The sequence below is a fragment of the Ranitomeya imitator genome, chromosome 6, assembly GCF_032444005.1.
Source record: "Ranitomeya imitator isolate aRanImi1 chromosome 6, aRanImi1.pri, whole genome shotgun sequence".
NCBI classification, from domain to species: Eukaryota; Metazoa; Chordata; class Amphibia; order Anura; family Dendrobatidae; genus Ranitomeya; species Ranitomeya imitator.
The window spans coordinates 106574302-106601787 of NC_091287.1; the positions used below are offsets into that span (position 1 = coordinate 106574302).

Consider the following 27486-nt stretch of genomic DNA (forward strand, 5'->3'; position numbering starts at 1 on the left):
AGAGGGCACACCAAGATAAAACGCAGGGCAATGCAGACCTCGCAACACCCTCGAAACACATTCTGAAATAGTATGGAGTTTAAAGTCTACAAACCAACGTTACAAGGAAATGACAAAGTCGGAGTCACGTTATAAAGTGTCTAATAGAATGTAGTAATATCACTGGAGTCACATTCTGCCCTAATACACAGACTCCTGGGAGTTACATTTAGGAGGAGGAGGATTAGGGCTCTGTCTCCTTAGAGGATCATGAATAAGACGTGTCCATTCGCTGCCAGATGCAGACATTCCCACACATGTTTTCCTCCAGGTCACAATTGCATTTTCTCCTTTTCGTCTCCTCCAGATCAGAACGAAGTTTCTTAGTCTTTCTTATCCCGTGCATCAATGGATTCCTTAAGGCTGTGTGCGCACGTTGAGGTTTTTTCACTATAAAAACGCGATAAAAACGCATAAAAAACGCATATATATGCATCCTATCAATTAGAATGCATTCTGCAATTTTTGTGCACATGATGCATTTTTTTCCGCGAAAAAAATGCATTACGGTAAAAAACGCAGCATGTTCATTTATTTTGCGTTTTTTTCGCGTTTTTCCCGCTATATAATGCATTGGGAAAGCTCTGGAAAAAAAACGCAAAAAAAAGTGGTAAAAACACGAAAAAAACGCATGTAGATTTCTTGCAGAAAATGTCCGGTTTTCTTCAGGAATTTTCTGCAAGAAATTCTTACGTGTGCACATACCCTAACTGCAGTCCGGTCCTCAGACGACAAAACACTAATGAGATGCGACTCCTGTCACTCACAGCACATGGCAGACCCTGGATTTCCTGTTGCATGAATTCTACATTTTATTGTTATTAATGTCATCTATATAAAGTTCGTATTTTTATTCCAAAATCTTTAGATTACAATGCACCTTGTGGTAAAACGCCTTTAGCTTCTTAAAGGGAATCTGTCACCCCTTTTTTTCGATTTCAGATAAAAATATGGTTCAACTGTGCCTGAGCTCTGCTTTACAGCAGTACCTTTCATATCCCCCGATTCCCCACCTTTGCTGAGAAAATACCTTTGTAATCTCTCCCTTTTCGTTTGTAAATTACCCTGCTCTGGTCCGATGGGCGGAGCCTATTCACCATTTCTCCCCACCTCCTGCCTTGCTCCAGGCTCTTTTTTCCTGCGTTGGCGTTGTTTTCCGGTGCCTGTGCATGGAAGTGGCCTTTCGCACTTGCGCAGTATGTTTTGCCCAACAGAGGGCAAAGCATAAAAAACATTATTGCATATGCGCCATTTTACATTACGTTCTGTGCCATGCAAGGGGGCATAGAACGTAATGAAAAATGTGGGCGCATGCACAATAGTGATTTTATGCTTTGACCACAGTTGGGCAAAGCATACTGCGCAGGCGCTAGAGGCCAATTCAATGAGGACGCGCAGAAACTGTACAGGATCTGAGCTATTCACAGATCTCGTTGCGTCGAGAACGCCGAGGAGCGGGGGGAGAAATGGAGAATAGGCCCCACCCATTGGACCGGGGTAATTTGCATACGAAAACGGAGAGATTACAAAGGTTAAAAAGGGGTGACAGAATCCCTTAAAGTGCCGAGAAAGATAAACGTAGGCACTCAACTTACTGTAAGTGAAGTTTTTGTAGTTTTTTGCAGTCATCAAAATTAAACGTTTCGGCCTCAATGCCTGGCCTTCTTCAGTAACTACATATGAGAAAAAGTGTATTTACAAAAATTATAAACAAACAAACCGTTAGGCCATGTTCACACTTTGCGGTTTTTACCGCGATTTTGCCGCTGCGGGTCCGCTGCAGTTTCCATTGCGTTTACAGTAACATGTAAACCCTATGGAAACCGCAAACTGCTGTGCAAATGCTGCGGGAAAAACCGTGCGGGAACGCAGCGGTTTACAACCCGCAGCATGTCACTTCTTTGTGCAGAATCGCAGCGATTCTGCACCTATAGGAATGCATTGATCCGCTTACTTCCCGTATGGGGCTGTGCCCACCATGCGGGAAGTAAGCGGCTAATGTGCAGCTGGTACCCGGGGTGGAGGAGATGAGACTCACCTCCAGGCCCCGGGAACCATATTTGTGCAAAAAAAAAAGAATTAAAATAAAAAATAATGCTATACTCACCTCTCAGCGCTGCACGCGGCTGTCCGGTCTCAGGTTTGCTATGCGACCAGGACCTGCGGTGACGTCGCGGTCACATGATGTCATGAAGGTCCTTCTCGCACAGCATCTTTGGAACCGGACCGCCGCCTGCAGCGCCGAGGAGATCGGGACGTCAGAGGGTGAGTATATCATTATTTTATTATTTTTAACATTACTATTGATGCTGCATATTGCTGCATATGCGGCATCAATAGTAGGAGTAAATCCCGCAGCGGAACCCGCAACACAAACCGCGATAAATCTGCAGGGATAACTGCAGCGGGTTTGCCCTGCAGATTTCGCTGCGGGAAAACCCGCGGGAGAACCCGCAGCCCCCTTCCTAGGTGTGAACATAGCCTTAGACAACCGAAGTCTAAACAGTGTACAACAAAATATAAAAATAAATAAATAAGGTATATACAAATTAGAGAGAGATATATGTGGCCAAATAGAAGATATAAGATACATGAAGAACAGGGAAAAAATGTATTCTTGCTCAGAAAACCTAGTGTAAAGATGAAAAAAATGTTTTTTTCAGCTAGAGCCTATAGTGACACCAAATGGACAGAGTTATAGTCGCGAAGTAGACCGGATGAATAGATAGATGCATGCATCTATAGATCTATCTATATGTAGATCTATCTATCCATCTCATCCATCTATCTGTCTATCTGTGTGTGTAATGGAGTGTGGGTTGGACAAATGTAAAAGAGGATGTTGGACAATAATGACATCACAAATCTTTTTTTTTTGTTCAATAATACATCTTTATTTAGCTTTCAAAAACGCATACAAAAAAGCATTAAAAAACGCACAAACCGCATAAAAAAACGCGCAAAAACCGCACCAAAATCTGCATCAAAAACGCATCAAAACTGCACCAAGAAATGAATCAAAAATGCACAAAAACTGCATCAAAAACGGAATCAAAACCGCACCAAAAACTACATTAAAACAGCGCAAAAACCGCACCAAAAAATGCATCAAAACTGCCAAAAAACTACATCAAAAATGCATCAAAACTGCACCAAAAGCTGAATCAAAAACGCATCAAAACTGCACCAAAAACTGAATCAAAACCGTGCAAAAACTGCACCAAAAAAGCACCAAAAAACCGTACCAAAAACTGCATAAAAACCGCACCAAAAACTGCATCAAAAAACGAATCTAAACCGCGCAAAAACGCATCAAAACTGCATCAAAAGCTGAATCAAAAACGCATCAAAACTGCACCAGAAACGGAATCAAAACCGCACCAAAAAAGTATCAAAACCGCCACAAAACTTCATCAAAAACGCATCAAAACTGCACCAAAAAGCTGAATTAAAAACGCATCAAAACTGCATCAAAAACGGAATCAAAACCGCACCAAAAAGCGCATCAAAATTGCACTAAAACTGCATTAAAAAAAGCATCAAAATGTGCAAAAAAATCGCAAAAAAGCAGCTGCGTTTTCTGCCAGGAGATGCAAATTTTGTGCAGAAAAGTCAGCACCCAAATCTGCAATGTGTGCACACAGCTTAAAACTGACCTGCCATTATGATTCTCCAGGTGATTACGAGTTCATAGACATCCAACATGTCTAGGTTATTTTTAATCTAAGTGGTGAAAAAAAATTCCAAACTTTGCTAAAAAATAAATAAAATAATTGCGCCGTTTTCTGATACCCGTAGCGTCTATATTTTCGGAGATATTGGGTTGGATGAGGGCTAATTTTTTGCATGCTGAGCTGACGTTTTTAATGATACCACTTTTGTGCAGATATGTTCTTTTAATCGCCCATTATTGCATTTTAATTTTTGAATTTGTTTTTTTTTCTCGCTACGCCGTTTAGCGATCAGGTTAATCCTTTTTATTTTTATTGAAAACAGCTGACATTTGCGGCATTGAAGTGGGCTCACCACCGGAGCCCACTTCAAAGCAGGGGATACTGCCAGCTGACGTACTATTCCGTCAGCTAGCAGAAAGGGGTTAATGAACAATATGTTTCAGTTAAAAAAAAAATGAAAAAAAAAATGTTGTGGGCTCCCGTACATTTTTCTGCGGCAGAGGGGGAAAGCCGACGGCCGGGGCCAATATTTGTAGCCTGGGAAGGGGTTAATACCCATGGCCCCTCTCTAGGCTATGAATATCAGCCTGCAGCTGTCTGCGTAGCCTTTACTGGCTAGTAAACTAGGGGTACCCCACAAAAAAATGATGTGGGGGTCCCCTATATTTTACAGCCAGAAAGGCTACACAGACAGCTGCGGGTTGATATTCATAGCCAAGAGAGGGGCCATGGATATTGCTCCCTCCCGGCTACAAATACCACCCTACAGCCGCCCCAGAAATGGCGCTTCTGGAAGATGCGCCAATTCCGGCACTTAGCCCCTCTCTTCCCACTCCCGAGTAACGGTGGGATATGGGGTAATAAAGGGTTAATGCCACCTTGCTATTGTAAGGTGACAGTAAGCCCGGTTAATAATGGAGAGGCGTCAATAAGACGTCTATCAATTATTAATCCTAGAGTAGTGAAAGAGTTAAAAACAAAATAAAGACACAGCCAGAAAAAAGTATTTTATTATTTTTAATTTAACCATACTTACCATACTTCAGTGCTTGCAAAAAACATAAAATAATAAACCGTATACTCCCTGTCCGACGCAGTCCAATTAATAACGAGTGTCCCAGGACGATCTCCCCTATAGAACAGTGACATCGGGTGATATCACTGCTCTATAGGGCCTTCAGTGACACACTGACAGGACACAAGGGCTCCTGCAGTGCATCACTGAGGTTACCTTAGTTCACTGGTCTCACTTTATGCCATTGCTGCGTGGGAACTTTCTCACACAGCAGTGCCAGAAGTGAGACTAGGGATTATTTTCTCACAGGGGCGTAGGAATACATTGTGGGGAATACATTGTGGAAGGATACCTTCCATCATTGTATTCCTGGAGCCCCTGGAGAGCGGTCACATCAGCTGATGCTGCTGCTCTCCACGGGAGATGATCGTGGGACTCTTGTGGATTTCTGCAGATCAGGAAGTATATTGTTTGTTTGTTATGTTAATATTTTTTACAGGTGACACTGGCTTCGGGGATCAAAGTGACAAGTGATGCTGAGTATGTACTCTATGTTATATGTACTGTATGTCTATATGTATGTATTGTTTATAATGTATGAATGTATTGTATGTAGTATGTATGTACTGTATGTGGCATGTTGCATGTCTTATGTTGCATGTTGTATGTCACATGTTGCCCGTCGCATGTTGCACGTAGCATGTTGCATGTCACATGTTGCATGTCACATGGCGCATGCTGCATGTCGCATGATGCATGTGGCATGTCGCACATCATATTTTGCATGTCACATGTCGCATATCGCATGTCACATGTTGCATGTCACATGTCACATGTTGCATATCGCATGTTGCACGTCACATGTTGCATGCTGCATGTTGCATATCACATGTTACATGTAGCATGCTGCATGTCACATGTTGCATATCGCATGTCACGTGTTGCACATCACATGTCGCATGCTGCATGTCGCAGGTTATATGTTGCATGTTGCATGTCACATGTTGCATATCGCATGTCACATGTTGCATATCGCATGTCACGTGTTGCACATCACATGTCGCATGCTGCATGTCGCAGGTTATATGTTGCATGTCGCATGTCACATGTTGCACGTCGCATGGTGTATGTTGTATGTCTGTATGTACTGTATGTTGTATGTACTGTATATGTGTATGTGTTTGGTTTTTTTTTACATTCCACACATTAGCCGGATGATGGGACTACTACTGTCCCATCATTGGCTAATGTGTCAATCACTGTCACTGTAGCAGGCATAGCCCGATGGGACTTGTAGTCCCCTTGGACTATGCCTGCACACAGAGACACACACACCAATGACCCCCCCGCCCGAAGCAGACCCCAGCACAGCCAACAGACCCACCGCACACACCCGCAGACCCCAACACTGCCCGACGCCTGCACATCCCAGTGCAGCCACACCGCCCGGCACCCGCATGTCCCGGCGCAACTGCGCCGCCTGGCGCCCGCACATCCCGACGCAGCCGCACCGCCCGGCACCTGCACATCCCAACGCAACCATGCAGACCCCCCCTGTGCCTGCACATCCCAGCACAGCCCCGCCCATCACAGCACAGCGTGCACATCCCTGCCGAGCCCCACCCTGCCGCCAGCACAGCCCTGCAGCCCCCAGCGCCGCCCACAGTCCGGTCACTCTTGATGAGTGACCGCTGTCTGTGGAGGCTGGATCACGCCTGCTGCTGACGTCACGTCAATTTCCAGAGTCTGGAAATTGACGTGACGTCGGCGGAAATTAGCGGCGGCTGCAGCCTGGGGGTCACGTGACCCGGACTCAGCCACCGGCATAGCGCCACTCACAGGTGAAAACGGCAACATAAGGTATTTGCAAAATTCATTAGGGGCCCCGGGGGAATGCATTGGGGGGTTAATTGAAAGTAGTGGACAACCCCTTTAAGGCTCCGGAGGGTTTGTGGTAAAATGCTGGTATAGAAAAGGTGCACACAGAGTAACGGTGTAAAGATGAGTAGGTGGACAATGTCACAAAATGTCACTCAGTATAAACGACTCTGCAAAGAAGGACACATACATTAGTGTCATGCTGCATGCATAATACAGTAAACTATTAAGAAGGCACATTATAATGGTATATTCACGCTGTATGAACAAAATTCAAACGAGATTAGACATAGAACAATGTATATACTAAGGACACTTGATTAGGGCACCTGAGGGATTTTATTCATAAACGGGGAATGCAGGATCATAAGAGAACAATCTGTCGTAGGTAAATTAAACAAATGACAAGAGATCATAATCCCTGTTTAACCCCCGAGGGTGCAAAGTATTCAGTGTATGTATTCAGTATGCCTGTCTTTGTTTCAATAATCTAATACGATCCCCACCTCGCCTAGGGGTAGAAACTTGTACTATGATCTGGAACCTCAGTTGTGAGACTTTATGATTATGATCAGCGAAGTGTTTGGGAATGGGTAGTAAGAGATTTCTACACCTAATAGTGGACTTGTGCTTCGATATCCGATCTTTTATAGGCTGAGTGGTTTCGCCTACATAACCAAGGCCACATGGGCATTTGATTAGGTATACAACATAAGGAGTGTCACATGTGTAGTAATCCTTAATCTTAAACTGTTTACCAGAATAGGGGTGAAAAATGGTGTTACGCTTCTGTACGTTGCCACACTGATTACAGTGTAGGCAAGGGAACGTGCCGCACCTAGGCGGATGTAGTGTCAATTGACGTGACGGTAAAGAGTCTCTTCCAAGATCAGCTCTTACCAATTTATCTTTTATGTTGGGCACCCTTTTGAAGCAGGGGAGAAACGGTGAATTAAACTCAGGAATATTGGGGTGAGCCTCACCAAGAAGATGCCAATGGCGACATATAGTCCTATGGAGAATGTTTGCGAAGGGGTGTACGAACGGAATACGATTGTCTATTTTAACTCTTATCCGTTGACTCTGCAGGAGTCAAGAATATGGTCAGGGTGACCTCTCTCCCGGAACCTAGTGTGTAGTTCGCTTCGACGTTGCTCGCGTACTGTGTCGTCAGAAACAATGCGATCTACTCTCTGTGTTTGAGACTTCGGAATTGATTTTTTGACAGGATTGGGGTGAAAGCTTTGGTAATGCAACAAGCTGTTGCGATCAGTGCTTTTGATATATAGATCTGTGAAGAGACATCCTTCATCATCATCAGCCGGCACACTTCCTTTGGTAAGTTATACCACTATCACTCACTGTGATTGTACAGTTATCGCTTACCCTAGCATCCGGAACCTGGATTAAAGGACCCGCTACATTATTTACGTTAATTTTCAGATACCATATTTATATTGGACAATCCAATCTGGACAGCATATCTCTGAGCAGTTTTCACTGGTAATATTACCATGTTCTATGCGGCCACGTTTGCACCATCTATTTGTACAAGCCGCCACTTACCATTCTTGTATCTTTCACCATTACAGCACTAGTGCCGCTGACCTTGCACCACGTTCATTAGACGCTTTTTTGTCTCCTCTATGGAACTGGTAGGTTCCGAGTACAATGGTTTCTCTTACTTTTATCCGGTCTACCTCGCGACTATAACTCTGTCCATTTGGTCTCACTATTGGATCTAGCTTAAAAAAATTTTCTGCATCTTTACACTAGGTTTTCTGAGCAAGAATACGTTTTTTCCCTGTTCTTCATGTATCTTATATCTACTATTTGGCCACATATATCTCTCTCGTATATACCTTATTTATTTTTATAATTTGTTGTACACTGTTTACACGTCGGTTGTCCAACGGTTTGTTTGTTTGTTTATAATTTTTCTAAATACACTTTTCCTCATATGTAGTTACTGAAGAAGGCCAGGCACTGAGGCCGAAACGTTTAATTTTGATGACTACAAAAACTTCACTTAAGTTGAGTGCCTAAGTTTATCTTTCTCTATATATGGTTTTGGACCATATTTGGATAGTGCATGCGGTTTCCTCTCATCCCTTTAAGTGCTGACATAACACAGAAACCCCAACCTTACATCCTGGACTGGCGCAGCCAGTGTCGGACTGGTGTGCCAAGGTTCCACCAGTAACACTGACTTTGGGGGTCCACTAGCATACAAATATTACACTACCCTCGCTCACAAATTTGGCTATATCTCTATATAATAATAAACTGGGTAGTTTGATTAATGAATGATGAGATGCTGCTTTTTTCTCTACAGAATCAATAGAATTATGCCAAGTACTGCTCATACAGTGGGGTTGGGGGCCCAGATCTGCACAGGGGCCCACCGGGGGGTTCCCCTGTTACCTTATAGTCCAGCTCCTGAGCAGTGTTGCTGTGATACCTGGTCACGTGATTTCTTCAGCTAATCAGCAATCACTGTTCGTCTGCAGTCTTGGTAAGTCCAAGCGCTGCAGCCAATCATTAGGGTGTCATGTGACAGCTGACATCACAGAAGCAGCACAGTTCTGGGAGTTACGTGTTTTCTTATGCTAAATGGACACTTAAGCAGTTAATCAGGGGTTGCTCACTTTAATGAAGAATGCAGCTTACAATTTTAGATTTTTTCTATTACTATTTTCCGTCTCTGAGCTTTATCCATTGGCACCGACTTTCCCCCTCCGGGTAGCCTACATGCAGTACGTACCCCCAACCATCACATGCAGCCCCCGCCGGCCCACTGCGCACGCGCGAGCAATTCTCGCGTCACCAGTAATTACTGAAGAAGCGAGACTTCCCTGCGCATGCGCGGTTCGCTGCTGGGGATGCGCCGGGAAGTGTCGAGTCCCCAGCAGTGATCGGCGGTGAGCACGGTGAGTTCCCGAGAGGCGCTGGGACTTGTGGTTCCCCTGAGCCTAGCCAGCAGCCCAGAGCTAAATACAGTCGTGTGGTGATCCACTGAGACGTGCTGAGCGCATTGTCATTGGCTGGCAGTGTGTGATCCATCAATGTCACGTTGGACGGATCCCCGCACTGTGTCCTGGATCCCGGCTTCTGTACAGTTCTAGAATGTGGCCGATGGTCGCACGCTGCATGTTTGTGTGTGATCGTGTGTCAGATGAGTGCGCTCCCTCCTGTGTCATCGCCACAACTCCCGGCGCCACCGCTCGCCCTGCCGGAGCGGATCGCAGCGCTGTGCTCTGGGGTTTCCATTGCTCGGGGGCACTTTCTCCCCTGCTGCACAACCTCCAGTGATGGGGCTGCTGGGACCCCAGGGCAAGTGCTCCAGGGGGCCCCATAATCCGCCATTTATACTTGTGACAAATTATTTAAAAATTCCATTGTAATCCAGAGTATTCTCCTCCGGATTCCCTGTGTGCAGTCTGTACAGGCCGTGTAGCTGTATTCACATGGTGCTCCGAGCAGCAGGAGCCGCCTTCCCACTGGTGGCCCAAACTAAAGCATCCTCTGTGGATCTCAGTGGATCAGTCCATGTGCCGTACACACACAGGGGCCATATGGTACGTGCCGTCCAACGTGGCGGGGACGCATGCCATACACACGGGTAGGGGCCATATAACACACACCGTACACACGTGGAGGGGACGCATGCCATACACACGGGTAGGGGCCATATAACACACACCGTACACACGTGGAGGGGACGCATGCCATACACACGGGTAGGGGCCATATAACACACACCGTACACACGTGGAGGGGACGCATGCCATACACACGGGTAGGGGCCATATAACACACGCCGTACACACGTGGAGGGGACGCATGCCATACACACGGGTAGGGGCCATATAACACACACCGTACACACGTGGCGGGGACGCATGCCATACACACGGGTAGGGGCCATATAACACACACCGTACACACGTGGAGGGGACGCATGCCATACACACGGGTAGGGGCCATATAACACACACCGTACACACGTGGAGGGGACGCATGCCATACACACGGGTAGGGGCCATATAGCACACACCATACACACGTGGAGGGGACGCATGCCATACACACGGGTAGGGGCCATATAACACACACCGTACACACGTGGAGGGGACGCATGCCATACACACGGGTAGGGGCCATATAACACACACCGTACACACGTGGAGGGGACGCATGCCATACACACGGGTAGGGGCCATATAACACACACCGTACACACGTGGAGGGGACGCATGACATACACACGGGTAGGGGCCATATAACACACACCGTACACACGTGGAGGGGACGCATGCCATACACACGGGTAGGGGCCATATAACACACACCGTACACACGTGGAGGGGACGCATGCCATACACACGGGTAGGGGCCATATAACACACGCCGTACACACGTGGAGGGGACGCATGCCATACACACGGGTAGGGGCCATATAACACACACCGTACACACGTGGAGGGGACGCATGCCATACACACGGGTAGGGGCCATATAACACACGCCGTCCAACGTGGCGGGGACGCATGCCATACACACGGGTAGGGGGCCATATAACACACACCGTACACACGTGGAGGGGACGCATGCCATACACACGGGTAGGGGCCATATAACACACACCGTACACACGTGGAGGGGACGCATGACATACACACGGGTAGGGGCCATATAACACACACCGTACACACGTGGAGGGGACGCATGCCATACACACGGGTAGGGGGCCATATAACACACGCCGTAGACACGTGGAGGGGACGCATGCCATACACACGGGTAGGGGCCATATAACACACGCCGTACACACGTGGAGGGGACGCATGCCATACACACGGGTAGGGGCCATATAACACACGCCGTACACACGTGGAGGGGACGCATGACATACATACACGGGTAGGGGCCATATAACACACGCCGTACACACGTGGAGGGGACGCATGCCATACACACGGGTAGGGGCCATATAACACACACCGTACACACGTGGAGGGGACGCATGCCATACACACGGGTAGGGGCCATATAACACACACCGTACACACGTGGAGGGGACGCATGCCATACACACGGGTAGGGGGCCATATAACACACACCGTACACACGTGGAGGGGACGCATGCCATACACACGGGTAGGGGGCCATATAACACACACCGTACACACGTGGAGGGGACGCATGCCATACACACGGGTAGGGGCCATATAACACACACCGTACACACGTGGAGGGGACGCATGACATACACACGGGTAGGGGCCATATAGCACACACCGTACACACGTGGAGGGGACGCATGCCATACACACGGGTAGGGGCCATATAACACACGCCGTACACACGTGGAGGGGACGCATGACATACATACACAGGTAGGGGCCATATAACACACGCCGTACACACGTGGAGGGGACGCATGCCATACACACGGGTAGGGGCCATATAACACACACCGTACACACGTGGAGGGGACGCATGCCATACTCACGGGTAGGGGCCATATAACACACACCGTACACACGTGGAGGGGACGCATGCCATACACACGGGTAGGGGCCATATAACACACACCGTACACACGTGGAGGGGACGCATGACATACACACGGGTAGGGGCCATATAACACACACCGTACACACGTGGAGGGGACGCATGCCATACACACGGGTAGGGGCCATATAACACACACCGTACACACGTGGAGGGGACGCATGACATACACACGGGTAGGGGCCATATAGCACACACCGTACACACGTGGAGGGGACGCATGCCATACACACGGGTAGGGGCCATATAGCACACACCGTACACACGTGGAGGGGACGCATGCCATACACACGGGTAGGGGCCATATAACACACACCGTACACACGTGGAGGGGACGCATGCCATACACACGGGTAGGGGCCATATAACACACGCCGTACACACGTGGAGGGGACGCATGACATACACACGGGTAGGGGCCATATAGCACACACCGTACACACGTGGAGGGGACGCATGCCATACACACGGGTAGGGGCCATATAGCACACACCGTACACACGTGGAGGGGACGCATGCCATACACACGGGTAGGGGCCATATAGCACACACCGTACACACGTGGAGGGGACGCATGCCATACACACGGGTAGGGGCCATATAGCACACACCGTACACACGTGGAGGGGACGCATGACATACACACGGGTAGGGGCCATATAACACACGCCGTACACACGTGGAGGGGACGCATGCCATACACACGGGTAGGGGCCATATAACACACGCCGTACACACGTGGAGGGGACGCATGACATACACACGGGTAGGGGCCATATAACACACACCGTACACACGTGGAGGGGACGCATGACATACACACGGGTAGGGGCCATATAGCACACACCGTACACACGTGGAGGGGACGCATGCCATACACACGGGTAGGGGCCATATAGCACACACCGTACACACGTGGAGGGGACGCATGCCATACACACGGGTAGGGGCCATATAACACACGCCGTACACACGTGGAGGGGACGCATGACATACACACGGGTAGGGGCCATACACACGTGTAAGGGCCATATAACACACGCCGTACACATGTGGAGGGGACGCATGCCATACACACGGGTAGGGGCCATATAACACACGCCGTACACACGTGGAGGGGACGCATGACATACACACGGGTAGGGGCCATACACACGTGTAAGGGCCATATAACACACGCCGTACACGTGGAGGGGCCGCATGCCATACACACCTGTGGGGGCCATACGATGCGTGCCATACACATGGGTAGGGGCCATACGACACGAGCCGTACAAACGTGGACGGGCCATATAACACGCCGTACACACGTGGAGGGGACGCATGCCATACACACGTGTGGGGGCCATATGATGCGTGCTGTACACACGTGGAGGGGACGCATGCCATACACACGGGTAGGAGCCATAGGACACGTGCCGTACACACGTGGAGGGGCCATATGACACACGCCGTACACACGTGGAGGGGACTCATGCCATACACACATGTAGGGGCCATATGACACGCGCTGTACACACGTGGAGGGGATGCATGCCATACACACGTGTAGGGGCCTTACGACGCGTGCCGTACACACGTGGAGGGGCCATATGATGCGTGTCGTCCACACACTTAGGGGCCACATGCCGTACACGTGAAAGGGCCATATGATGCGTGTCGTCCACATACTTGGGGGCCACATGCCGTACACACGTGGAAGGGCCATATGACACGCGCTGTACACACGTGGAGGGGATGCATGCCATATACACATGGAGGGGCCATATGATGCGTGTCGTCCACACACTTAGGGGCCACATGCCATACACACGTGGAATGGCCATATGGTGCGTGTCGTCCACACACTTAGGGGCCACATGCCGTACACACGTGGAAGGGCCATATAACACGCGCTGTACACACGTGGAGGGGATGCATGCCATATACACATGGAGGGGCCATATGATGCGTGTCGTCCACACACTTAGGGGCCACATGCCGTACACACGTGGAATGGCCATATGATGCGTGTCGTCCACACACTTAGGGGCCACATGCCGTACACACGTGGAATGGCCATATGATGCGTGTCGTCCACACACTTAGGGGCCACATGCCGTACACACGTGGAAGGGCCATATAACACGCGCTGTACACACGTGGAGGGGATGCATGCCATATACACATGGAGGGGCCATATGATGCGTGTCGTCCACACACTTAGGGGCCGCATGCGGTACACACGTGGAGGGGCCATATAATGCATGCTGTCCACACACGGAGGGGCCGCGTGAGGCATGTCATAAACACACAGAGGGGTCACAGGCCGTTTGACGTATGCCATACACATACATAGTGGTCGTATGATGTGTGTTGTCCACACACGGAGGGGCTGCATGATGCATGCCATGCACATATGGAGGGGCCGCATACCATACACACATGGAGGGTCTGTATGACGCCGTATGACGTGTACCGTACACTCGTGGGGCAGGGGACCATAATCATATGTGCCGTACACACGAGGGGCATATCACGTGTGCCGTACACTGGGGTAGGGGCTGTGTCACCCGTGTCGTCCGTCGGGGACCTGTATCATGCGTGCTATACACACGGAGCTATTTCATGTGCCACTGGTAATAACGAACGTCCTAGACAGATGAAGTTTGGGTGTCGTGATCTAATCAAGTGGTGGCCCGAGATCTGCATTGTCTGATCCACTCACAGTATGGAGCCCCTGTGATCGTTCTCATCATTGTCTACCATCAGTACCCCCCCCCATCAATCCACAGAAAGGGATACTGGTTCAGTACTGAAGCCCCTTCACTGCTCTTTCCCTCACATCAGTGGGCGCTTCTAATCATCTGTGCAATGAAAAAGTTTGAAGGAATATAGTGCAAAATCAGAGATGCAATGCTTTTAAAGAGGTTTGTCTGGCTTTGAGGACAATTTTCTTTTTTTTCTACTAAGGCTACTTTCACACTTGCGTCGTTTGCTGTATGTCGCAATGCGTCGTTTTGGAGAAAAAACACATCCTGCAAAGTTGCCCGCAGGATGCATTTTTTCTCCATAGACTTGCATTAGGCTACGTTCACATTTGCGTTGTTGGGCGCAGCGTCGTCGGCGCAACCAACGTAAAACACAACGCTGCGTTTTTTGACGCATGCGTTGCCATAAACTAGTAATGTTCTTGGATTTTGGTGCAGGGAAAATGCTACAAGTAGCGTCTTCCGCTCCCTGTCTGGTGCGTCAAATTGACGCATGCTTCGTAAAACGCAATACAACGCATACCGGCGCATGTCCATGCGCCCCCCATGTTAAAGATAGGGGAGCATAACGCATTCGTCGGTATGCGTCGACGACGCTGCGCCCAACAACGCAAATGTGAACGTAGCCTTAGCGACGCATTGCGACGTATGGCCACACGTCGCATCCGTCGTGCGACGGATGTGTCGTGTTTTGGCGGACCGTCGGCACAAAAAAAGTTACATGTTCATTTACAAAGTTACATGTTCATTTATTTCACAACGTGCGTCGGTTTGTCGGCCCGACACATAGCGACGGGCCCGTACCGACGCAATTGTGAAAGTAGCCTTAATTGCATGTATTTGGGGTTAAAAATCATTGGGTTTTATTAAAAAATTTGCACTGTTTGCCTTCTATAATCCCTGTGTGAGGCCACATTCACACCTCAGTATGTGGTCAGTATTTTACCTCAGTATTTGTAATCCAAAACCAGGAGTGGCACAATCAGAGGAAAAGTAGAATAGAAACACGTCACCACTTCTGGATTTATCACCCACTCCTGGTTTTGGCTTACAAATACTGAGGTAAAAAACTGACCAAACACTGAACGTGTGAACATGGCCTACGGCTGCCGTCACACTATCAGTATTTGGTCAGTATTTTACCTCAGTATTTGTAAGCCAAAACCAGGAGTGGAACAATCAGAGGAAAAGTAGAATAGAAACACGTCACCACTTCTGGATTTATCACCCACTCCTGATTTTTGCTTACAAATACTGAGGTAAAATACTGGCCAAATACTGAACATGTGAACGTGGCCTTACTCTGTATATTGCTGACTGCAAAATGGGTTACCTGAGAAGCGTCAGTGAGCTTGTTCTGATGGCCTGATAGGAGAATTTGCAATTCATTTATCTGTCATTTCTGAGCTCCTGATTTATGGCCACTGAAATCATCAAAGTTGATTGTAGAGGAAACTGAATCTGTGACAGCCAAACGGTGCAACGTGTTTACTGAAAAATAATAGAAACAAATATTTTTAGCCCAAAATACATGCAGTTAAGTAAAAAAATATTAAATTATTGCCAAAGGTGGATAATCCCTAATTCTCACTATCATTCATGGACCTAGAAGTCTGACCCTACTGATCACAAAGCGATGGCATGTCCTAGCTGTGACTTACCACATGGCACAAAATGTGTCCAGCAGTTCCTGATTTGTGGCACATTTGCTTAGTGTCGCCCCTTGGGGTCAGTTTTGTTTGACATTGCGTGCCACATGGGAGGTTCGCTGCTGCATCTGTGGTGCCACATTGATGCCCATGATGTGAGTCCTGTTAATCTTTCCACCAGTATGAACAGGACTGAGGTGGGAGGAGGGGAAGAGAAAAATATATATCTTCTCTGCTTTAAGGGATTCTCCCTAAGTGACATTCTCTCCTACCTGGACCCTGTAGCACAGTCACATCATCTCATTTTCCTACCAATCCACCATTCCCCTCATTGCAAACTTGGAGATTTGTAGTAACAAAGCACCGTAAGTCTCCGATGACTTTCCAGGTTAACAGTATAGTGGTTGTGACATTTGTAAGTTCTCCCCCCCCTTGTAATGTGAGACTTTAAACCATGATGCCAGTGAATGCAAACCATTGTAAACAGCCATGATAACTGGCAGGAAGTCCAGAAAAATGTCTGCCCCCCTGATCACTACTCTGTCTGACAAATCTCCCATTCTGAGACCCTCCAGGATGTTTTTAGGCCATGTGCACACGTTGCGGATTAGGCTTAGGAATTTCTGGTGTGGATTCTGCCTCTCCTGGCAGAAAACGCACCTGCGGTTCCGCAGCGTTTTTTGTGCGGTTCCGCAGCGTTTTTTGTGCGTTTTTGCTGCGGTTTTCTTGCGGATTTGCTGCATTTTTTACCCCTGCGGTATTCTATAATGGAATGGGTACAAAAATTTTCCGCAAAGTGAGCACAGCATTTTTTTTTTCTCATTGATTTACATTGCACTGTAAATCAATTGCGGATCTGCAGCGTTTCTGCGCCGCAGACAATCCGCAACGTGTGCACATACCCTAATACATCTGTGCATAATATTAGCAGCGCTGTGTGCCACATTCACTGTTGTGAGGCTCTTCTCTTTTTAGGTTCCGTGCCCCTTTAAGGAGCATGTAGAGCTGCATGGTATAAGAGTGGTCCTACCAGCCCGGTGCAGTTACTGGCATGCTGCGTGGTTACCAGGGTTGTGATCGCTGACCTGATAACTTGCTCGAAAAATCCGACTGATTCATCTCTATGACAACTACATGGAGCGCACATTCGGATTTTGCATAATTTGTAGGGGCGTCATTATTTACATCCTCTGTTCTCACTTTATTCTTTCCTTTTTATAGTTCCTCTTGTCAGACTCTTGGATTCATCAAATTCTAGTTAGTTACGTGACCAATATTGTTCAGAGAAGCCACACAGGCTGTAATAGGATCAGTCACCCGCAGTTATATGGATGTTCCAGGACCCACATGGCTTTTTCTAAAAGGGTCTGTCTACTTTTACGATCTCTCTCCAATGTCCCCTAGATGTTTTATTGTCTTATGCTTCTTACTGCCTATCTCACCACCCGTTGGCGGGCACTTTTCGTCTGACTGCAATATTCCTCACGCAGACTTTTTAACTAGCGCTGGCTCATCTGGCAAAGCAGGGCTGTGGAGTCGGTAAGCCAAACCTCCGACTCCTCAATTTCCATGACTCCGACTCCACCAAAATGGGCTCCGACTCCACAGCCCTGCGGCAAAGCTGCCGTGTCTCATCCCTTCCACTCCGACTCATCATTTATGACTTCCTGTGCACAGGTCTAAAAGGGATTGTCCAGCCTAGAGCACATCACCGATCCACAGTATCGGTGGGTGACGCACTTCTGAAACCGCAACAGATTGTCAGATCGGTGAAATTTTATCCCCAACAGGGAATTTTTATTCCTGTGCCGCGGCTGGTCAGATGCCCGGCTGCCTCTCCTTTCATTCTCTATGGGACTGACCGAAAAAGCCGAGCACAGCACTAGGAGCCCAATAGAGAGTGACTAGAGCGCAGGTCACATGGACTCCCTGCCGCTCCATTCTAAGGGTGCTTTCACATTGCCTTTAGTTACACGCTCGGTGGTCCTGTTTTTTGCAAAACAAGATTTGCACGTTTTGCAGGGAGAGTGGGGGTTTGGACGCACCGTGCGTGTGACTAAACGCAATGCGAGAGCACCCTAACAGGAATCTACTATATAATTGTCTAAGGGTCACTTCCGTCTGTCTGTCTTTCTGTCACGGATATTCATTGGTCGCGGCCTCTGTCTGTCAAGGAAATCCAAGTCGCTGTTTGGTTTCGGCAAAACAGCCACGACCAATCAGCGACGGGCACAGTCCGGAAGAAAATGGCCGCTCCTTACTCCCCGCAGTCAGTGCCCGGCACCCGCATACTCCCCTCCAGCCACCGCTCACACAGGGTTAATGCCGGCGATAACGCTTACCGCTGCTATTAACCCTGTGTCCCCCCAACTTTTTACTATTGATGCTGCCTATGCGGCATCAATAGTAAAAAAAAATGTAATGTTAAAAATAATTATAAAAAAAAAACCTGCTATACTCACCCTCCGTTGTCCGACGATCCGCTCGCGCCTGCCGCCGTCTTCCGTTCCCGGCGATGCATTGCGAAATTACCCAGAAGACTTAGCGGTCTCGCGAGACCGCTAAGTCATCTGTTTAATTTTGCAATGCATCCTGGGAACGGAAGATGGCGGCAGCCACGCGCATATCGCCGGAGCTTTGGTGGATCCCAAGGGGTGAGTATATAACTATTTTTTATTTTAATTATTTTTTTTTAACAGGGATATGGTGCCCACACTGCTGTATACTACGTGGGCTGTTACATGCCGCTTGGCTGCTATATACTACATAGACAGTGTTATGTACTATGTAGGCTGTGTGATATACTCCGTGGCCACTGTTACATACTGTGTGGGCAGTGTTATATACTACGTGACTGGGCAATATACTACGTGGCTGGGCAATATACTACGTGACTGGGCAATATACTACGTGGCTCTGTGCTGTATACTACGTGACTGGGCAATATACTACGTGACTGGGCAATATACTACGTGACTGGGCAATATAGTACGTGGCTGGGCAATATACTACGTGACTGGGCAATATACTACGTGGCTGGGCAATATACTACGTGACTGGGCAATATACTACGTGACTGGGCAATATACTACGTGACTGGGCAATATAGTACGTGACTGGGCAATATACTACGTGACTGGGCAATATACTACGTGGCTGGGCAATATACTACGTGACTGGGCAATATACTACGTGGCTGGGCAATATACTACGTGGCTGGGCAATATACTACGTAGCTGGGTAATATACTACGTGGCTGGGCAATATACTACGTGGCTGGGCAATATACTACGTGGCTGGGCAATATACTACGTAGCTGGGTAATATACTACGTGGCTGGGCAATATACTACGTGGCTGGGCAATATACTACGTGACTGGGCAATATACTACGTGACTGGGCAATATACTACGTGACTGGGCAATATAGTACGTGACTGGGCAATATAGTACGTGGCTGGGCAATATACTACGTGACTGGGCAATATAGTACGTGACTGGGCAATATACTACGTGACTGGGCAATATACTACGTGGCTGGGCAATATACTACGTGACTGGGCAATATACTACGTGACTGGGCAATATACTACGTGGCTGGGCAATATACTACGTAGCTGGGTAATATACTACGTGGCTGGGCAATATACTACGTGGCTGGGCAATATACTACGTGGCTGGGCAATATACTACGTGGCTGGGCAATATACTACGTGGCTGGGCAATATACTACGTGGCTGGGCAATATACTACGTAGCTGGGTAATATACTACGTGGCTGGGCAATATACTACGTAGCTGGGTAATATACTACGTGGCTGGGCAATATACTACGTGACTGGGCAATATACTACGTGGACATGCATATTCTAGAATCCCCGATGCGTTAGAATCGGGCCACCATCTAGTAAGGAATAAGAGTCCCCAGTTCCCCCACCAAGTAATATGTTATCAGCAACAGGATGAGGTTATATCTTTAACTGCTCCTTTAAAAAGGACCTTTCACTTGATTTTTTTCTTGGTCACGTAATTTGCATCCGTCTAAGAACACGTTCACACGATCAGCATTTGGTCAGTATTTTACCTCAGTATTTGTAAGCCAAGTCCAGCAGTGGGTGATAAATACAGAAGTGGTGACGTGTTTCTATTATACTTTTCCTCCGATTGTTCCTCACCTGGTTTACTGATGTAAAATACTGACCAAATACTGAACATGTGAACGTGGCCTTCAACTGAGACCTGCTTCCAATTGATGCTGCCCCACTGATTCTGGAGCAGTTTTTCTTCTGTGCCTCCTTCCCAAATTTATGCCCCCGGAAATAAAGCACATTGTCCAATCCTGAGGGGCTGGATAAGATTTCTAACGATTGATTGACAAAAGAAGGCTGCAGTTTGTCTTAGTTTTTTTTATAGTAACGACCTATAAAAGAGAAATGTGCCTGGATATTGCAGTGCACCCACGTTCAGTTGTGGAAGTGTGACAGAGTCGATGGCCACAGCAGGTACGAGATGTTAAAGGGGTGTTCCCATCTCCAAGATCCTATTCCCAGTGTGTAGTAGGTGTACTAATATTAGCAGATACCTCCAATTAGAAATGTAGTCTAGTTTTTCTGATTCACTGTCTCTTTCCCCATGTGCAGGCTTTGCAGGACCTTGGGTATTCGTGGTTTCGACCGCTAGCAACTAGATAACTGTCACCGTATCAGTGGTCGTAACCATGGTTACCTAAGGTCCTGCACATGAGGAAACAGACATAGCTAATCAGAAGAACTGTATTACATTTCTATATTGGGATAGGATCTTGGAGATGGAAATACTCCTTTAAGGATTGATGCCTCCGAGTCCAGTGGAGCCAGGTGGGGAGGAAAGCCTGTTCTGCTCAGGGAGTTCTGTGACGACTGTGATTTCATTAGTGATTTGTTATTTATGGCATATCCAGCTATTATTGAGCATTATGCTAAAAAACTCAGAAACGCTCTTAAACACAATAGTTGTTTTGTCAGATGAAATCGACTTGTTAGAACGCTGCATCCGTAGATATGTCCGAGTGTTCTCTTCACAGCTATTGTGAGTCTTTTTGTCCAGTTGCTCTCCAGTCATTGTCTCACGATTGCTCATTTATTACAGTCGTTTGCCGCTTCATACATTGTAGTCATGACTTTGTCACTCTTTGATGTTTTGCTTGTCAGGTTGTAAATCAGTCTTGTCAAACTCCTGAGAAATCCTGAGGAGATTTTCTGGATGTTTCCTAATGACTTTATATATCTGATATTCTTTAAGAATGTGCAGCTTGCAGGATATTACCTGAAGGTGACTACTGTCCTTAAGTGCTAGAAACACATACTGCAGCCATGTACAAATACAGTGGGGGAAAGAGTAAGTGAACCCACAGGAATAACCTATTGTTCTGCAGGATTACTATTAAAATGCTGTGTCACAGTTATACATAGGCACAGTCTAATGAACCTCATAATCAACTCATTCACACTGTTCATTTTTTTTATTAAACGCTTTGGGTGAGAATCCACATTGGAGGGAGATAAAGTAAGTGAACCCTGATTGAAATAGCCTGGAAATCCTCTATTTGCTGCAAATAAGATTTACAAAACATTGGAGAGTAATTTTGCACTATTCTTCACTTAATCAGCACTTCTAAGATGTCTTTTGTGCCTATCCATTTGTCTAAACAGGCAGCCGATCTTCCTCTGAATGAGAAAAGTGCTCGTTCGTCGGGTGAAATGATTTTTAAGCTTGCTTATCATTTCCCAGCAACACATTGTCTTATGTCCTATCATCTGCCGAGAACAATGATCATCTATGCGCACAGAATGATCACGTTACCGATCGTTCTGTGCACCTGGAAGTGATGTAGGCCTGCCTAAACAGGCTATTAAACGATAATTGGCTCCATGTAGCTGATCAACAGTTGTTTAAGGCCGGCGTCACACTAGGCGTATGAAAATACGGTCCATTTTTTACGGCCGTAATACGCAAAAGTGTTCCCAAAATAGTGATCCGTATGTCATCCGTAGGCAGGGTGTGGCTGCGTATTTTGCGCATGTCAACCTCCGTATGTAATCCGTATGGCATCCGTACTGCGAGATTTTCTCGCCGGCTTGCAAAACGGAGATACAATGGATCCATGGGCTCAAATATTCGTTAAAACACATATACAGTCTATATATATATATATATATATGTCAGTGATATATATATATATATATACCGTATTTATTTCATACAGCGCTAGATAGCAGAAAAGCCGGTAATTCAATTGCCGGCTTTTCCTATCTCCTTCTCAAACCCGACATGATATGAGACATGGTTTACATACAGTAAACCTTTTCATATCCCTTTTTTTTTGTTTGCATATTCCTCACTGCTAATGTTCATGTGTATGTGCAAAATTTGGGGACTCTAGCTGTTAAAATAAAGGGTTAAATTGTGGACAAAAATGGCGTGGGCTCCCGCGCAATTTTCTCTGCCAGAATGGTAAAGCCAGTGACTGAGGGCAGATATTAATAGCCTAGAGAGGGACCATGGTTATTGGCCCCCCCCCCCCCCCCCGGCTAAAAACATCTGCCCCCAGCCACCCCAGAAAAGGCACATCTGGAAGATGCGCCTATTCTGGCACTTGGCCACTCTCTTCCCACTCCCGTGTAGAGGTGGGCTATGGGGTAATGAAGGGTTAATGCCACCTTGCTATTGTAAGGTGACATTAAGCCAGGTTAATAATAGAGAGGTGTCAATAAGACACCTATCCATTATTAATCCAATAGTAGTAAATGGTTTATAAAACACACAAACATTATGGAAAAAGTATTTTAATGAAATAAAGACACAGGGTGTTGTAATAGTTTATTATACTCTCAATCCAATTGAAGACCCTCGTTCTGTAAAAAAGAAAAAATAAACAACCAACAATATCCCATACCTTCCGTCGTTCAGTCTTGTCCCACGATGTAAATTTCTGAAGGGGTTAAATAATTTTACAAGCAGAAGCCTGCTAATGCAGCCGCCCCTGCCTGTAAAAACCCGGGGAATGAATGGAAACAAAGTTAAAATAAAAAAACAACAATATCCCATACTCCGGGCCTGTGCGCACCGGGCGCCGCCTCATCAGCGCTGTTTTCAAATGAGCCGGCGCCTGCGCTCTTTTCTCATGCCTTGGGCATGCGCAGTGAGCGCTGCCCGTCATCTGTTCTCATTTGCAGTCTAGCTGACTGCGCCTGTGCGGCCGCCCTGCTTGAATAAATCAGAAGACACTGCGGGGTGGGATGTCTGGCAGGGCGGCCGCACAGGCGCAGTCAGCTAGACTGCAAGTGAGGACAGAGGACGGGCAGCGCTCACTGCGCATACCCAAGGCATGAGAAAAGAGCGCAGGCGCCGGCTCATTTGCAAACCGCTGAGGAGGCGGCGCCCGGTGCGCACAGGCCCGAAGTGACGGCTGTGCTGCGTCTGATTAGCAAGGAAAGACCCGCCTCCGGGAACATTTCAGGGTAAGAGGGGGCACATTTTATAAGTGATTATTTCAGCGTGTGCAGGGAGCATAACTAAAAGAGCCACCTTGTCAGAATGCAGCATTTGTGCTGCACAAGTGGCTCTTTTAGTTACAAACGCCTAAGGGGGGTGACAGGTTCCCTTTAAGCTATAATTGGCAATGACTTCTTCATATATAAAGTCAATTACGTCGTTCCACCCTAGCTAGTGAGGCATGGAGCAGTGATCTGGTTACTGTATTAGTAATGCTTTGTGACTCCGAGAAAGTACCAGAAATCACAAGAGCGCTTGCAGGGTGGGGAAGACTATTCTTTTTAAATTAATATTTGACGTAATTTGGTATTTAAAAATGAAATATGTTTATTTTGTAGTAGTTATTGCTGCCTGATATTTTACATTTTGACAACTTGCGTTATATTACTATTCTTGATGGTAAGAGCTGTTAATATAAATCTTACTTTAATGAGCCAAGAGCATGCTTTCCCTACCTCTTAGATGAACTTCCAAGGACATCAAAAGTGCTTAATGTCTTTTTAGATAAAACGAAACCTGCATTGAAATGCAATGACTCTCAGTTAGTGATCCTTCCACGTAAAAGTGATAATATATCATTAAAAATACATCAGTAATGTCTCACTTCACCCTATGTCAAGTCATTATAGGGCGATAAGGACAGTTTTTAGAAACTGTTCTTGAAAAATCTCATAGATCAAACCTCTATGATCGGGCTGCTATTATTACATGTATCATAATAAATTAGATTTAAGAATCAGTGGGTTCCCTGAACAGACTTTCGGCATTTTTTTTTTGCTTTCAAAGTTCAGATTCTTTTAGTCTGAAAATATGTTCTGAAACATCTCTGCAGAGTTGTCCTGTGGATGGCCCGGTTCATTGTGTTAGTAGGAAATGGAATTAAATGGATTTTCCCAGAATTGATACTTATTCCTTCTCCACTTAGTGGTAGTGGTAATAGTGTGATTTAGCCTGACCCTTGGAACGCCCACTGTTCACGAGAATAGGGGTCCCAAGCCCTCGCCTCTTTCTATACACTGCATGTGATGAGGAGGACGTACATGGAGCTACCATTCAAAGTCTACAATGCGTCACTGCCCGAGTGCAGTGTTCTCAAAGGCGTATTCCCACAATTGAAAGTTATCTCCTTTAGGCTACTTTCACACTAGCGTCGGATTCGGCCCGTCGCATTGCGTCGGGCCGAGATTCCGACGCTAGTGTTTGTTGTGCCAAACAACGGGTGCAGCGGATGCATTTCTCCGGCGCATCCGCTGCCCCATTGTGAGGTGCGGGGAGGTGGGGGCGGAGTTCCGGCCTCGCATGCGCGGTCGGAAAAAGCGGTCCGTCGGCTGCAAAAAATGTTACATTTAACGTTTTTTGCTCCCGGCAGTCCGCCACAACACGGCACAACCGACGTGTGTCAATACGTCGGTAATGTAACTCTATGGGGCAAAAACGCATCCTGCAAACAACTTTGCAGGATGCGTTTTTTCCCCTAAATGACGCATTGCGACGTATTAAAAAAACCGCTAGTGTGAAAGTAGCCTTACTGACCGCTAGCACTGGTTAAAAATGGTGGTAGGCGAAAAAACCACTTCCAGTTGCAGTGTTCCCTCAGCTTGTGAGCTCACTCGTCTGGGTTTCATTTGGGTTCCACTTCCTGGCCAGCTCCTGCGGCCGCACCTGTAACAGGGGTACGTTTCTCCTCCGCAACGATAGCACTTAAGCATCCATAACTGCCTCTGAGCTGCTGTAGCCGAGGGTATAAACTTTGCCTTTCTTGCCAGTGCCAACAATTAGGGCAAAGGAGGAATTGGGCCACCCTTCCGATAAGTTGTTCTCCCTGACCACCACAGAGAAAGCATGCGTGACTGGTAGAGGCCTGGCCTCTTCTGCTCAGAGAGTGGGGTTCTGGAGCAGTTAGAAGGGCAGTACATGTGGTCAGTAACCCCCACTACATAGTCACCAGGCTCCTGCACTGGTCAGGTGTCAGGGACTAGACCCTTGGTTCACATCCTAGCTCTCTGACTGCTACCTCACTGTATTATTTGCCGACTGTTCTTCCTCTAATATTCCCCTTACTATCGGGGTTCCTCAATTCTCAGTCCTAGGCCACCTTTTCTTCTCTTTACACAATGTCCCTATTTTGTTGGAGTGATCAGGAGGATTTAGTGGTGGGACTCATCACTCCCACTCCCTCTCCAGTAGGGGTAGTACCGGAGGCTTTGCCAGCTCAGCTGAGAGAGGTCAACTCATTACAGACGCTGAAAAGGCTGAAGGAAAAGATTCAGAGAGAGAGTCAGCTTCAGGATTGATATGGTGTACTTCTGCGAAGGATATGCCCGGCAGTTAAATGTGCTAAACGCTGAGTTTAGGTATGTTGTATTAGTTAGCTTGTAGCCGGGCAAGTCTTTGTTGTTTTTTTTCAGATACTTTATTGTTTACCGCATTTCGGCTGCAAATAAAGCCCCATGCTTTCCTTGTATGGACTCTGCCTGCCTATGTCACTGCCACGCTGCCCGCCATCGCGCGTTACTATATATATATATATATACACTGTATATAATATACCCTGTGTAGGTTATTTTTAGTCCTTTATAAAGTTTATTATTGGCAGGGAGAATATTTTTTTTTCCAGGGTCTCTTAAAGGCCGTTTATGGATGATAACTTCCATTCTTGGGAATACCACTTTAAGTGATCTGTGCTGTTAGTTATGCAAATACGTGCCATTGGTTATATAGGGGTCAATCTTGGTTCAGAAAAGTTCTGCATGCAGTACGTTTTTCGTTTGTGGGGAGTGTCAAACGGATTGTCACCAGGGGGTGGGAGCTGCACTCACTCGAATGCAGTGTCTATCGCCCCTCCTGGAACAGGATGTAATCAGGGAGCAGCACTGCAGTTACTCACTACTGCTTCTTGATCCGCCTCCCTCTGAAGATGTCGTGGATCCACGGTGATAGAAGCTGTGGAAGAGGTGAGTGCAGCGCTTGCACTCTGCTTCTGTCTCCACCACCACAGCTTCTAACTGTGAAAGAAGACGTCAAGGGGCGGTGATAGAAGTAGTGACATCGGCGCTGCCCACCGCTTCTAGCACCGTCCTCGAATAGTCACCAAGGGTTGGTGATAGAAGCAATAAGTAACATCAGCGCCTCTCCCTGATGACATCTCATTTTAGGGAATTCTAGAAGCTGTAGAGCGGTGCTTATGTCACTTACTGCTTCTATCTCCGGCCCCTGACGACATCTTCTTTCACAGAAGATGTACCGGCGGAGACCGAAGCAGAGTGCGGGTGCTGCGCTCACATCTCCCATGTCTTTTTTCGCAATGACGATGGATCCAGGACACCTTTAGAGGGTGGTGATACGAGGAACTAAGTACCGTAAGTAACTGCAG

At 47.3% G+C, this 27486-nt stretch overlaps 1 protein-coding gene and 1 long non-coding RNA gene across 2 annotated transcripts in view; one reads left to right on the forward strand and one right to left on the reverse strand.

Annotated features, from left to right (window-relative positions):
• The first annotated feature begins 9447 nt into the window (after positions 1-9447).
• LOC138642070 (ubiquitin-conjugating enzyme E2 E2) overlaps positions 9448-27486 on the forward strand; it is a 311858-nt gene continuing 293819 nt past the window's right edge. The window contains exon 1 of the mRNA XM_069729987.1: positions 9448-9536. The gene's annotated coding sequence lies outside the window, so the exon portion shown is untranslated. The remainder of the gene's footprint in view (positions 9537-27486) is intronic.
• Positions 16307-27486, reverse strand: part of LOC138642071 (uncharacterized) — a 97094-nt gene continuing 85914 nt past the window's right edge. The window contains exon 3 of the long non-coding RNA XR_011313992.1: positions 16307-16424. This is a non-coding gene — a long non-coding RNA (uncharacterized lncRNA). The remainder of the gene's footprint in view (positions 16425-27486) is intronic.